The 14504-nt window shown below is 50.3% G+C and overlaps 1 pseudogene; it reads left to right on the top strand.

Moving 5' to 3' along the window:
• The first annotated feature begins 92 nt into the window (after positions 1-92).
• LOC122659234 lies at positions 93-12585 on the top strand (annotated as a pseudogene).
• The last annotated feature ends 1919 nt before the right edge of the window (positions 12586-14504 follow it).

Here is a 14504-nt window from a genome sequence, read left to right as displayed (position 1 = left end):
TTGGAAACAACTATTTCATGTCATCAACTATAAATATATCTGAAAATCTCTCTTCTTCTATGCAATTTCGAGTTGAAGAGTTGAAGTTTCTCTTTCTCTGCTGATCATTCTGATGGCAATGGTTTCTATGTTCTGCAACTTCCAGCTCTCAGTGTTGTTCATTATCTTAGGCAACTTACTCTATTGTTGCTATGGTAGCTTTCATCACTTAGAGTCTCCTGCGGACCCAATATGTGGACCGTAACATCCTCCCCATGGGATTCCGGTTTTTCCAGAAGATGTGGACCATATGCAATTTCCCCTGAATCTTGATGATGAGTCACAAATCTCCCAATCAACCGGAGGTCGCCACGTGGATGTGCTGAGACCGAGGCCCTGGGCCAAGCCGAGCACACCCCAGACCGGGCCGAACCATTCACCCGGAAGGAAGCAACACTTCATTTTTGACCTGGCCGAGTACATAGGCCGACCACTCAGCCCGTCGAGGACCAGGCCGAGCACCCGGTGCGCGGTGCCATACCTCATTCAAAGCGAGTAAACGATCTCCTCGGCATGGTTAAGGCTCAGGCCAGCCGAGCCATGAGCCGAGTCCATATAGGTCGGCCCAAGATGGGCCGCCATGATTCGACCGAGCTCCAGCGTGGCCGGGGGAAACTCCTAGTCGCACATGCCGAGGCCACGATCGGAGGCCAAGCACCCCTACAACGCCCGTCCGAGGCCGAGCGCCCACGCCACGGTCATCCGAGGCCGAGCACTGAGGCCGAGCCCTCCTCCACAGAAGCTACCATAACGCCCCACCGGGGATCACGGTGCCACATCAGCACCACCCAAGTATCGTGGGATAAGGATCGGGCCACGATCTCGTCATGATACCAAATCACACTCCAATAAGGACTCTTACCTTAGTGAGAGTCCGACCCCGAAAATAACTCTCCACTCTACCAATAGAGGACTCTTACCATACAAGGACTCCTCCAACCGCCTCACCTCATTCTATAAATACTCAGGTATGGAGCTCAAATGCTCATCTCACTTTTTACTAGCTGTTACGCTGTTGCACTGGAGACCTGACTTGTGCGTCGGAGAGTCCTAGGCCGGAGCCACACCAGCTTTCTTACACTCACTCGATTTTTTACAGGCTCATCCATGGGCGAACCGGACGATGGAGGTTTTCACACATAATAGATTTGCGGCCGTCTGTGGGAACGACGTCAACTAGTCATCGTTGTTTTTGCCAATCCAAGGAGCGAAGATAATGGTGGTGCAAACAAGATCAGGACAGTACGGCTCTGCCTCCCGTGGGGATGAGCCACAACCTGATAGGCAAGCGAGACGTTCGCTACCCCCTGAAATGTCGTGGCAAGGCACGACTGGAAGACCCCCTCGAATGACGGGGCCCGCAGCCCAGTGTGGGGACCACGGCCAACCCGATTCCCCCAGTGGATGGTGGGAATGGAGGAAGTGTGCTGGACACGACAGCAGAAGGACAGCCGAGGGCCGATCCGAACCACCCAGGGTAGAATTTGCCGCTGCCACCACCCGTGCCGGGAAATTTGGATCCGGAAGCCCCGGCGAACAACCGACAAGTCATGGACATTCAGCTTCAACTGCTGCACACTAACGAGATGCTGCGGACTCTCATGGTACAGATGGCCCAGGGTCAACGACAAGTCATGGACATTCAGCTTCATCCACTCGGTCAGAAAACTCCTCCTCCGCGTCCCAATAGGAGCGCTCGACGGGATGAGCAGGATCATCGTGGGAGCTCGAGGACCGGGCGAGAGATCAAACCAGCGGCATCGATAGAGAGAAGATTGGTATTTTTAGGCCAGCTCAGAGAGGACGAACAGCCGAGGGCACATCGAGAACAACAGGAGGTAGCCCCCCGGTACCGAAGCTCGCCTCTCCGAGAAGAGCAGTCGAGAAGCCCCCGCGAGTCCAATTTCCAGATGGAAAGAAGAACAAGGAGGGGTGATGCTGACTGAGCAAACCAGAATGGCCGACCTCAACGGGACGACGGAGCAAACCGATCCCGAGCTGAAGGACAAAATGGCCGACCTCAGCCAAATGAATGGATAATTTGCACCAGGTGGACGAGCCGAACGGCCGAGCACCTGAAACTGGGCTAGAAAAGCGGCTACGAGACTTGGCTGAGCAGGTGGAGGGATTGAAGAAACAGGCGACCCCGGATGCTTATTCCCTAGTCGGACGACACCCTTATCCTCCCTGGATCATGACCGTGCCACTACCGATCGGGTTCAAGCCACCTCCCTTTGATCGGTATGACAGGACGGTCGACCCGACGGATTATATCAACTACTTCAATACGATGGTGACCATGTATGGGGGAATCGAGATTGTCTCTTATCGGGCTTTCCCCGCATCTCTCCAGGGTGCGGCGACCTCATGGTTCTCCTGGTTGCCACCAAACTCCATAACAAGCTTTACTCAGCTCTGCCGAGCCTTTGTCACTCGCTTCTAGAGTAGCATGAAACACAAGAAGACGATGGTCAACCTCCTCAGTGTGAAGCAACGGTCTGATGAGTAGATCTGAGCGTTCGTCTCACGTTTCAACAAAGCATCCTTAGAAATCAAGGATTTGGATGAGGCCACAGCCTATACTACGATGAGCAACGGGCTCGCTGACATGGACCTCATCAAGGACTTGGCCCAGAAGTCGACCAAAAACCTGGCCGAGCTCTTGGAGAGGTGCAATGAGTTTGCAAATATGGCGGAGGTGCTCCAAGCCCGGAAGGGGAACGAAGGCAGAGCTGAGAAGAAAAGGCCGACGATCGATGATTGCAAGGAGGAAAAGAGGTCAAAGACTGATCGCCGAGCTGAGAGATCAAACCGACCTCGGAGCCCCGATTACACCCACTGAATACTTCGCATAAGGAGATTTTGATGCAAATACAGGACGGCGGTTACATCCACCGACCCCTGCCCATGCAAGCCGGGTCATCTCAGAATCCCAACAAGTATTGTCAATTCCACAAGGACACCGGTCACGACAGCAAAGATTGTTATCAGCTGAAAAGAGAAATTGAAGAGCTGATAAAGGCGGGTTATCTAAAGCGGTATGTTAAAGGAGGCCGAGAAGAGCGTGGGGGTCGGCAACCTGAGGATCGCGACAGGAGAAAGGCCGAGCCGAGGATAGATGGCCGAAGAGCCGAGCACGACGAGGCCAAAGATAGGACTGAAAAGAAAGATGATGTGTCCGGGCCGAGCAGTAATAAGGGAGCCCCCATATACACTATCGTTGGAGGCCCCGGACAAGAATCCACACGGCAGGCCAAGGCAAGTGCACGGTTCGTCGGGGTCACGGAGATGCCGAGTAAAAAGCCAAACTCCAAGGCGACAATCTCCTTCACTGAAGCCGACCTCGAAGGTATATGTTTTCCTCACGATGATGCTTTGGTGGTACAGGTAGAAATTTCAAAGAGACCCGTTCATCGGGTATTGGTCGACACAGGGGCATCTGTGGACCTCATGTCACTCGACGCCTGCCGGCAATTCAGCTTCGGCGATGATGCACTCAAGCCGGAAGGAACTTCCCTCCATGGGTTCTCAGGGGCCACCGCCACAATCAAGGGCTCAATTGACCTACTAGTCATGTTCGGCCAAGCTCCATGTCAAGCGACGATCCAAGTCAAATTCATGGTAGAACGGTTGGTGGTGGCATTCAACGCCATACTCGGCCGCCTATCGCTGACCGCTCTCTAAGCCATAATCTTACCGATGCATTTGAAGATGAAATTTCCCACGGAGAACGCCATCGGAGAAATCCGGGTTGATCAAAAGAAAGCCCGAGAATGCTAAGCCGCCTTCGTCAAGCAAAACAGGGGGAATGTCCGAGGAATGGCAATGTACACCGAGCACCTCCCTAAGGACCAGCAGGATGAGCTCACTGAAAGGCGTGGAAGGCCTGTGGAAGACCTCATCCCATTCTCCCTCAGCGACAAAGATCCAACGAAGATAGTACAACTTGAATAATTGCTGAGCGAAGAATAAAGGAATCGGCTCGAAAACTTCTTAAAGACGAATGCTGACATCTTCGCATGGTTAGCCGCTGACATGCCGGGCATATCGAGGCACGTAGCCGAGCACCGACTCCAAGTGGATCCGAGCTGAAAGCCGATCCAATAGAAGAGAAGGAATTATGCTCTCGATCGGCAACCCACGATCAGAGAGGAAGTGGAGAAGCTCCAACGGTCAGGGTTTATCCGGGAAGAAAAGTTCCCGACTTGGTTGGCGAACATCGTCATGGTTCCCAAGCCGAATGGAAAGTGGAGGATGTGCATCGACTACACTGACCTCAACAAGGCGTGTCCAAAAGATGAGTACCCGCTGCCTCGGATCTACCTGTTGATAGATGCCACTGCTGGGCACGAGATGTTGAGCTTTATGGATGCGTACTCCGGCTATAATCAAATTCTAATGCACGAAGAGGACGTGTCCAACACAGCTTTCTGAACCGACCAAGAAAATTTTTGCTACAAGGTCATGCCGTTCGGGTTAAAGAACGCCGGAGCAACATACCAGCAGTTGGTGAACTACATATTCCGGGCACAAATCGGTAGAAACATGGAAGTCTATGTAGACGACATGTTGGTGAAGAGCTTGAAGGCTGAGCATCATTTAGCCGACCTGGAAGAGGCCTTCAGCGTGCTCAAGAAAAACCAAATGAAGCTGAACCCTGCCAAGTGCGCTTTCGACGTAACCTCGGGGAAATTCCTTGGCTTCTTGGTCTCCATTCGGGGCATCGAGGCCAACCCGGCGAAGATCAAGGCCATCCAAGAGATGAACCCTCCGAAGACGATCTGAGAAGTACAAAGGCTGAATGGAAGAGTTACGGCGCTAGCACGGTTCATGTCGAGGTCGGGCGACAAGTGTCTCCCATTTTTCAAAACTTTGAAGAACATTCGAAGCCCGAAGGATTTCAAGTGGACCGACGAGTGCCAACAAGTTTTTGACGACCTGAAGAAGTACTTGGAGAATCCACCTCTACTCAACTGACTCGAGCCTAAAGAAGAACTCTAAGTTTACCTCGCCGCGACCCCGATCGCGGTTAGCGCGGTGCTGGTCAGGGAGGATGGCCGAGCACAAAAGCCCATATACTACATCAGCCACGTCCTCGTCGACGTCGAGACAAGGTACTCCAAGTTTGAGAAGGTGGCCTTCGCCCTAGTAACGGCCGCAAGAAAGCTGAGGCCCTATTTCCAAGCTCATCCGATAGCTGTGTTGACGGACTAGCCACTCAAAAAGATATTGCACAAATTGGATGTGTCAGGCCAGTTGATCGCGTGGGCGGTAGAGCTGAGCGAGTACAACATAAGCTACCAGTCGAGGACGGTGATAAAGGGACAAGCTTTTACGGACTTCATAGTAGAATGTACCATACCTGACCCTGAGGTAAGAGAGGCCGAGCCAACGGCAGAAACTAAGGCCGAGCCCGAAGCCGAGCATTCATGGATCATGAACGTTGACGGTTTGATCAATTCTGCTGGGTGTGGAGAAGGCTTGATGTTGGTTAGCCCCGAGGGTTTCCGCATCCAATACGCCCTGAGATTCAAATTCCCAGCCTCGAATAATGAGGCCGAGTACGAAGCCTTCCTAGCCGGGCTCCGAGTGAGCAAAGCTATAGGCGTCGGACGACTAAAAGTACGAAGCGACTCCCAACTTGTGGTCAACCAAGTCAATAGTGAGTACGAAGCTAAGGATGCAAGAATGATGGCATACCTGAGCTGAGCCCGAACACTGATCTCCGAGCTCGAGCACTTTGAGATGACCCGAATACCAAGGCAAGAGAATGCTGTGGCTAACTCCCTCTCACGGTTGGCCGAGGCCGACCTCCCAAATATGAGCCGATTGGTATACATAGAGATTCTTGAGAAGCCCTCCTTCCAAGAAGAAAGTGTCAAACACATTGAGGAAGATGGGCCGACCTGGATGGACCCGATCGTCAACTACTTGGAGAATGATCAACTCCCAGAGAATCGCGATGAAGCAAGAAAAGTTAAGATCCAAGCCGTGAAGTATGTAATGATCGACAACGTATTATACAAGAGAGCTATCTCGGCTCCTCTCCTTTAGTGCCTCGGACCGAAAGGGGCCGAGTACGCCTTAGCCGAAGTGCACGAAGGAATATGTGGGAGCCATATGGGCGGCCAAGCTCTAGCATATAAGATACTTCGACAAGGGTTCTATTGGCCGAGAATTCAAGAAGAGGCCATGAAGTATGTGAAGACGTGCGAGAAGTGTCAGCTCTTCGCACCAGTGTCGAGCCGACCTGCAATAAAGCTGACCTCTATGCTGAGTCCAATTCCTTTTGCTATGTGGGGGATGGATATTCTCGGAGACTTTACCCCGGCTTCCGAAAATCAAAAATACGTGGTTGTAGCCATCAACTACTTCACCAAGTGGGTTGAGGCCGAGCCCCTGGCCACCATCACCGAGAAAAGCATGGAGAAATTCTTCTGAGACAAGGTGATCTATCGGTTCAGACTACCCAAAGTTCTCATCACTGACAACGGTGTGCAGTTCAACAATCTGAGCTTTTGGGAGTTCTGCAAGCACTTCTACATTGATTTTTGCCCGGTCTCGGTAGCTCATCCATAAGCCAATGGGCAAGTGGAGGTGTCGAATCGAACACTACTTGCGGGGATCAAAAGAAGATCGGATGAAGCCAAAGGAAGATGGGTGGAAGAGTTGCCGAACATCCTATGGGCGTATCGGACAACCATAAGAACACCGACCGGGGAGAGTCCTTTTCGGCTAGCATATGGAACCGAAGCCTTCACTCCCATCGAGGTCAAAGCATCATCATACAGAGTGCTCAATTTTGATGAGAAGACCGATGAAGATGGGCTTAGAGCCAACCTCGACTTTCTCGATGAAGTCCGAGAGAATGCCTTGCTTCAGAACACAGCTTACCAACAAAAGACGGTAAAGTACAAGAACTCGAGGGTAAAGGAGCGACATTTTTGCCAAGGAGACCTCGTCCTCAGAAAGCTCAGCGCGTCCCAACCAAGGCAGCAAGGAAAGTTAGCACCAAATTGGGAGGCACCGTACATAGTCTCCAAGCAAATTCGCCCAAGGACGTATCGCTTGCAGACTCCGGGGGGCAAGAAGGTACCGAGGCCTTGGAACTCGGAGAATTTAAAGAAATTTTTTCAATAAAGTATTTAGCTCGGCCCGGCTATGAGCGAGCACATATGTATTTAGCTTCGGCCAAACATCTTTATGATTCAATAAATTGAGTTTCTTCCACATTTATAAATGCATTCTGAGCCTAAAAACGCCGAGTCATAAGACCAGTCCTCATAGACTAGCCGACGTATGAAGACCGACCCTCATAGGTCGGCAACAAGGTCATAAGACCAGTCCTCATAGACTGGCCGATGTATGAAGACCGACCCTCATAGGTCGACAACAAGGTCATAAGACCAGTCCTCATAGACTGGCCGACGTCTGAAGACCGACCCTCATAGGTCGGTAATAAGGTCATAAGACCAGTCCTCATAGACTGGCCGACGTTTGAAGACCGACCCTCATAGGTCGGCAACAAAGTCGTAAGACCAGCCCTCATAGGCAGGCAGACCGAGAAACTTAAACTCCCTCCACGGTCGAGCCGAACAGAGCTTAAAACCAAGCAAAAATTTCTAAGGTATTAAGCTCGGCCGCAAAGGTGGCTCGGCCATGCGACAACGACCGAGCTGGACACTAGAAGCAAAGAAAACTTCCCAAGGATATAAGGTCGACGAAGATCCCCTCCGATGAAGCGTTGCATGGCGACGCCTAGGTCGCCGACCACCGGAGCCGATTGCTAGAAGCGAGTTCCGACCTTAGCCGGGGCTCCGACCTCGGGCTCGGGCGGATAGAATAACGTCAACAAAAAGGAAAGAGACAATTGCTGAGCTTATACACTTAGCCAAATTTGGAAGAAAGATGTTGCATTCATTAAAGGCTGAAAGCTCGGCGTAGTACAAAAAGAAGCCATTCGGCTCGGTACATACATTAAAAAAAAAAATTAAAAAAAAAAAGAGGGAGAAAAGAAAGCTATCAAAACCCCAAGCATGGGGATGTGTACATCAAAAGGAAAAGAATAGTCTAGAGCTCGGTGGTATCAAGGGAGTCCTTGGCAGCTGGGTCCTTGGCCGCTAGGTCCACAGTGGCAGGGTCCTCGGCGAGAGGGGCGAGCTCATCCCGTGGGGCGGTCTCGGTCAAGCCAGCCTGGTCAACCTCCACCCCGACATCTTCCCCCAACTCCTCGACCACGGTGGTCTCATCGTCGTCGAATTGAGAAAGGTTGAGGGTGGGGTAGGCGGCCTTTATCTCCTTCAGGAGGTCGGCTCGTCCTTCGTCATAGCCCTCGGCATATGAAGGCATCCTTAGACTATGGCACACCTCCGCGTACTCCACGGACATGAGGTAGTTGGTCACCGTCTCGGCCCGGGCGCGCTTCAGATCGGCCTCGGACTTCTTTTTGGCCTGGTCGAGCTGACCCTTAAAGCCTTGGCCTAGTCCTTGTGCTTGGCCACCTCCACCTTAAGGATCTCAACCTCGCCTCTCAATAGTCTCGTGGCATGCCGACCCTTGCGAGCTTCCTCATTGGCTTTCTCGTGGCATGCCTCGAGAGAGCGCCTTGCGAGCTAAAGCATGGTCTCCACCGCCTTGGCAAAGCCCTACAAAAAGACATCCGAGCAAGAATCATGCCAAGCCCATCAGGTCGGACCAATCAGTAGGAGCCGAGCAGAAGCTTACCATGTTGAAGTCCTGGAACAGGGAGGAGAGGAGCTCGGGATCGGATAACTTCTCAAGCATTTCCTTGTCCTTGGGGAGCCGACTTGCGTCGAGCCACTCCTTGGCATGCGTAACCGATGTCAGGGCAGAGTCACCTGGGAAAAGATGCCAGTTTGGCCGAAGTGGAATGTTGCTGGACGAGGTCCTCCCCAAGACCAGCCGAGAAATATCTGTGGGCGAGGCGACCAGAGGAAGGGTACCACCCGTCAGGTTGACAGAGATCCTGTGGCGCTTGGAGTCCCTCGGCGGGCTCATATTGCCCTCTCGACCTTTCCCCTTCCGGGGAGGGCTCATTTGAGCCTTGGCCTTCTCGGCCTCAAGGCCGACCATGGCCCCCGTTGGGCTCTGCAGCACAACTTTACCCTTAGGCACCTTCGAGGTCTCACCTCGGGATTTCTTGTTAGAGCCCTTCTGCCTTCGTGCCGCAATGGTCTCGGCCCTAAGCTGAGCTGTATCCATAGGAGGAACGTGACCGACCACTGCAAAAAGGAAAGACCCGTTAGAAAACATACAAAAAATGACAGACACGTCAAGTACACAACACAGATAGCTCGGCTCGGATACCCTACCAGGGGTCAGGTTCTACCTTTGGAGAAACCCATGGCCCAAAAGTTGGAGGACGTTGAAGGGAGGATGCTGACAAATCATATTGAGCGAGGTCAGCCCATTCTCATTCACAGGCAGAGCCCTTTGACGTAGACCAGGTGGATCTCCTTCCACTCGGTTCGGAAAGGGCAGTCCGAGATGGAAGCAAAGAAGAACTGGGGCTTCCAGTGTTTGTTCGAGGTCGGCGTCCCAACCAAAAATTTATGGCCGATCAGGGCCGCACCCTTCCCAGTTCGGCTAGTGAAATAGTACCACCCCTTCTCCGACAACTTCTTCAGAAAATAAAGCCTAGAGAAAAGGGCCATGCTCGCAGCTCGGCCCATCTCGTAGAAGAGGACATGGAAGCCGTACAACGTCAGCCACGAGTTCAGCACCAGTTGACCTGGGGATAGGTGGAAGTGGTCTAGAATTTGGTCCACCAGGTCGAGCACCAGAAGCCTGAAGGCGTACTTGAACGCAATCTCGGACAAGGCCACCTCGCCAGGCCGAATAAAGTAGGCCATCTCCCCGGGATTGGGGGCTCGGAGCTTGATCTCCTCGGGAATGGCATAAGTGGCTCTGAGGCACAGGCGGTCGACTTTGATGACTGTTCTTGAGACTGTGCCGACGCTACCTTCCTCCGGCTCTGGAACATCATTGGAAGAATCGACCGAGCCGACCCCCTCTTGAGAAGACTTCTCCTCATCTGACTCATCGTTGTCTGAGGAAGACGACCCCGAGCTCTAGGCTCGGTCTTCGCAAATTAGCTGGGCCTCCTGGCCAGACTCTATGGACAGGGGGGCCTCAGCCATGTCGGCCTGACGAGGCTCCGCTACAACGGGCTCGTCCGAAGTCGAGCCCAAAAGGTCTATGGTGGGGGAGCGAGCAGGGAGCTCTCGGCTCGGACTCGCACCCTTAGCTGCTCTAGCGAATACTTCACCCTTGTGACTACTACCAACTAACATAATGGGCAGAGGAGACTTACTAGTTGGAGAAGCTTCGCAGATGAGCCGAAGAAGAACTAGAAAGCTGAGCACTAGAAGAGCTAAGGACTCCGAGCTAGCCGAGCACTCCGAAGATTTGAAACAGTGAAGAATGAGTGAAGGCGAGTCGCCTAGTTATAGCCTCTGGATAGACAGGATCTGACAGCCGAGAAGGATTCAGCAAGATTCAACGGTCCAGATCAGGAGACGATTCGAATTCCTGAGCACCATTATGGCACCGAGTGTAGTGGCACTGTCACCCCAACTGTCAGTCCGTACAACGTTAAATCGACGAAGTAGAAGAGCTATGACTCGACCTCGGGAGAAAACAAACAGTCTGCAAAGGCTCTACTCATCAAGGCCAAGCCGACCCTTGATGAGTGGGGGGCTTGTGATGAGTCATAAATCTCCCAACCAACCGGAGGTTGCCACGTGGATGTGCTGAGACCGAGGCCCTAGGTCGAGCCGAGCATGCCCCAGACCGGGCCGAACCATTCACCCGGAAGGAAGCAACACTTCATTTTTGACCTGGCCGAGTACATAGGCCGACCACTCAGCCCACCGAGGACATGGCCGAGCACCCGGAGCACGGCACCATACCTCGTTCAAAGTGAGTAAACGATCTCCTCGACATGGTCGAGGCTCAGGCCAGCCGAGCCATGAGCCGAGTCCATACAGGTCGGCCCAAGACCAGCTGCCATGATTTGGCTGAGCTCCAGCATGGCCGGGGGAAACTCCCAGCCGCACATGCCGAGGCAATGACAGTCTGAGGCCGAGCATCGAGGCCACGGCCGGAGGCCAAGTACCCCGACCATGCCCGTCCGAGGCCGAGCGCCCATGCCACGGCAGTCCGAGGCCGAGCCCTCCTCCACAGAAGCTACCATAACGCCCCACCGGGGATCACGGTGCCACGTCAGCACCACCCGAGTATCGCGGGATAAGGATCGAGCCACGATCTCGTCACGATACCAAATCACACTCCAATAAGGACTCTTACCTTAGTGAGAGTCCGACCCCGAAAATAACTCTCCTCTCCACCCCGCGAGGAAGAGCCCTACCAACAGAGGACTCTTACCATACAAGGACTCGTCCAACCGCCTCACCTCATTCTATAAATACTCAGGTATGGAGCTCAAACGCTCATCTCACTTTTTACTAGCTATTACGCTGTTGCACTGGAGACCTGACTTGTGCGACGGAGAATCTTTGGCCGGAGCCACGCCGGCTCTCTTGCGCTCACTCGGTTTTTGGCAGGCTCATCTGTGGGCGAACCGGGCGATGGAGGTTTTCACACGCAACACTTGAGTTCCTCGAAGCAGAATTTTTCTTGTGGGGGTCACTGGGATACGGGCTTGATAAGATCGCTCCCAAGTTGGCCATGGGTGGCCCACCTCCCTTCGGTGCCATGAAAGCCAACCTTGATAATCTCATTCTAGCTATTATCACAGAGTTTGGCCTCCAAGAAGTTGGCCATGTCAGGTCTCTCTCTCTCTCTCTCTCTTTCATGTACACTTGATTCATTAGATCAACATGATTTTGGTTACTAATTTGTTTGCATATTATTCACTAGGGCAATTGAACAAACATTTGGTGGGTTCCCAAGGCCATTGTTGAATATTAGCTCCCATAACTTCGCCAAGCAAATCGATGAGGCATTCGAATACCCACTGATCCCTCCCTTCGATCCATACCGTAATAGCCTCAATTTCATGTTGGCTTCCTACTTTATTCCTTATGTGGGTCTTACTGGTTACGTTGGAACCAATCCATTCATCAACGGATACAAAGCAAACGCAGTAAGTAGCTATTGATTAATTATGATAAAATTAATAAAAAAAAAAACACTAGAAATCAAGATTTTAATTAATTTGTTAAGAATTATTGCAGCTTTTGGCGGGTCTGGAAGGGGTGGAAGCTGGGCAAGATGCAGTGATAAGAATGTACTTGTACGAAAGAGCCAAGGAAATGGTGGAACCTTACAACATAACAGTGGAGGAGTTCACAGATAAGATCTCGAAGCTGAGGAACAAAGCGGGTAAGTGTGGAATCAAGGATGAATAGTACTGAGAGTAATGTCTTAGCTGGAAACTTTGACTCTCTCTCTTACCCAAGAACTCCCAATGAGATCTTGAGGATCGTTTACGACACCGGCGACGAGCACATTCCCGGAGGCTTCTACCCCGAAGGATGCAATGGAAGGGTTGCAACTTCTTAAACACGATTACCTTTCTTAGTTTCCATCTCTCTCCCCCCTCCCTACCTAGATTGACTGGTGCATACGAATACGGTATTAGATGGTGGTGTGTTGTGTAGTAATAAAGAGAGAGACACACACACACAATTCTTATAATAACATGGAAATAAGGATTCTAGAGATCCATTGGTTGTGGAGGGGATAATAAGATTTGTGAGGTTCAATTTTTTATTTTTAATCTAAATTATGTAAGAACCCTATTGAGGGTACATCTCTCTCCGTATTTTGAGTGGTGCATACCAGTCCAATAATAGATGGTGGTGTGTAGCTTAGTAAATACGCGTATCTGAACGTATAAATGCATTTATATGAAAAACATGTTTTTTAAAGGGTGATGTATTATACATGTTTTTATATGTATTACATGTAACAAGTAGCATATATATGGGAGGAGTCGCAGCTCTACATTTCCAGATCGCCGGAAGCCAGAGATGGCCAGTGTCAGCTTAGCAACAAGAATGGTGAACCCAGATCGGAGGTTTGGTAGCCTTTAGGGCTTCTCCTTTCGATTTGTTCCTGCTCCATAGTAAAATAATGGAAGATGTTTAGTTTAGTAGGAAGGGCACTTTGGTCAATAAATGATGTATTCTAACGTTTTTAGTCTAAGGTTAACAGACTGGGTTTACTTATTGAAGATTTTGGAAAGTAGGGGTGACATGCGTAAATATCCAAAACTCACAAATGTTTTTCTAAATACTTAAAAACTCAGGGGAAGTACGTGTAAAAAACCCTATTTAAATTTTTTTCAGTAAAAAAAACCCTTATTTTTTTTGGTCGAAAAAACCCTTATTTAAATTATATAAGAACACCTATTGAGGGTTCATGTATATCATAATTAAAATTCATTAATTTCATGAATTGTGGTCTATGGAGGACTCATGAAGTCCACTCCAGCAGTTTAATTAGTTCATCATGTCAATTATTTTCCAAGGTCCATTGGCTAATCAAATTGCTCATTTTATATAACCCTCTAGTTAAATAACCCTTGTTTTTTTTCTATTTGGGAGAATATCCCTCCTTATAGTATATAATGCATATAGAGTTAGGTCTACTAGAAGCAAAAAGGACATATGTCATCACCTAATCTTTTGGGTATGTGACACATACTCTATGACTAGTGCTTACAAAAAAAAAATGGAGGACTAGTAAATAGGCTTTTGGGTCAAAAATAAAAAATAAAAAATAAAAAAAATTCTAACTTCACAAAAAATGTGAACCTCATGAAGACAAGCCCTCCCCCACTCCATTTTTTTTTATCAGTCATGAACACACAACCCAATCAAGCTATCTAAGAAATAATTTATATTTATCATTCCCCCTAGAATGCTCCTTTTCAATTAAGCTGTGGCAGGGTTTTCTAGCTATGTTTCAAAAAGCTTGGCCGGCCAAAGATTCAATGCATGATTTGATAACATGGTGGAGAGAAAAAGCCGAGACCAGTGCCCTAGCTAAAGTGTGGCTGGCGGGCTTCATTTTGGTACCGTTTCACATATGGAATGAAAGAAACAGGCGACGGTTTGAAGGGAATGGAAAAAGATCTAGCGACATCTTGCGATCCTTAAAGGCAGACCTTAGGGATGCATCGACACTCATGAAGTGCACCATCAAGTCTCAACAGGAGCTGGTAATAGCATGGGAAATTGGAGCTGCATTTCCAATGCCAAGGCAACCCGAATAATAGAAATCCTATGGAGGAAACCGGAAGAAAATTGGAAAAAACTAAATATTGATGGCTGCTCGATAGGGAATCCGGGGCACTCTGGTGCAGCAGGGATACTTCGCAACAGACTGGGACAGCCAGAGGGAAGTTTTGTGCAGTACTTGGGAGTCTCTACTAATTTCATTGCTGAGTTTTCTGCCTTCTTTTTTGGTTTTCAGTT

This window comes from Telopea speciosissima, chromosome 4 (assembly GCF_018873765.1).
Source record: "Telopea speciosissima isolate NSW1024214 ecotype Mountain lineage chromosome 4, Tspe_v1, whole genome shotgun sequence".
Classification (NCBI taxonomy): domain Eukaryota; kingdom Viridiplantae; phylum Streptophyta; class Magnoliopsida; order Proteales; family Proteaceae; genus Telopea; species Telopea speciosissima.
Note: the sequence above shows the minus strand (reverse complement) of the source record. Positions and strands in the feature narration are given on the sequence as shown.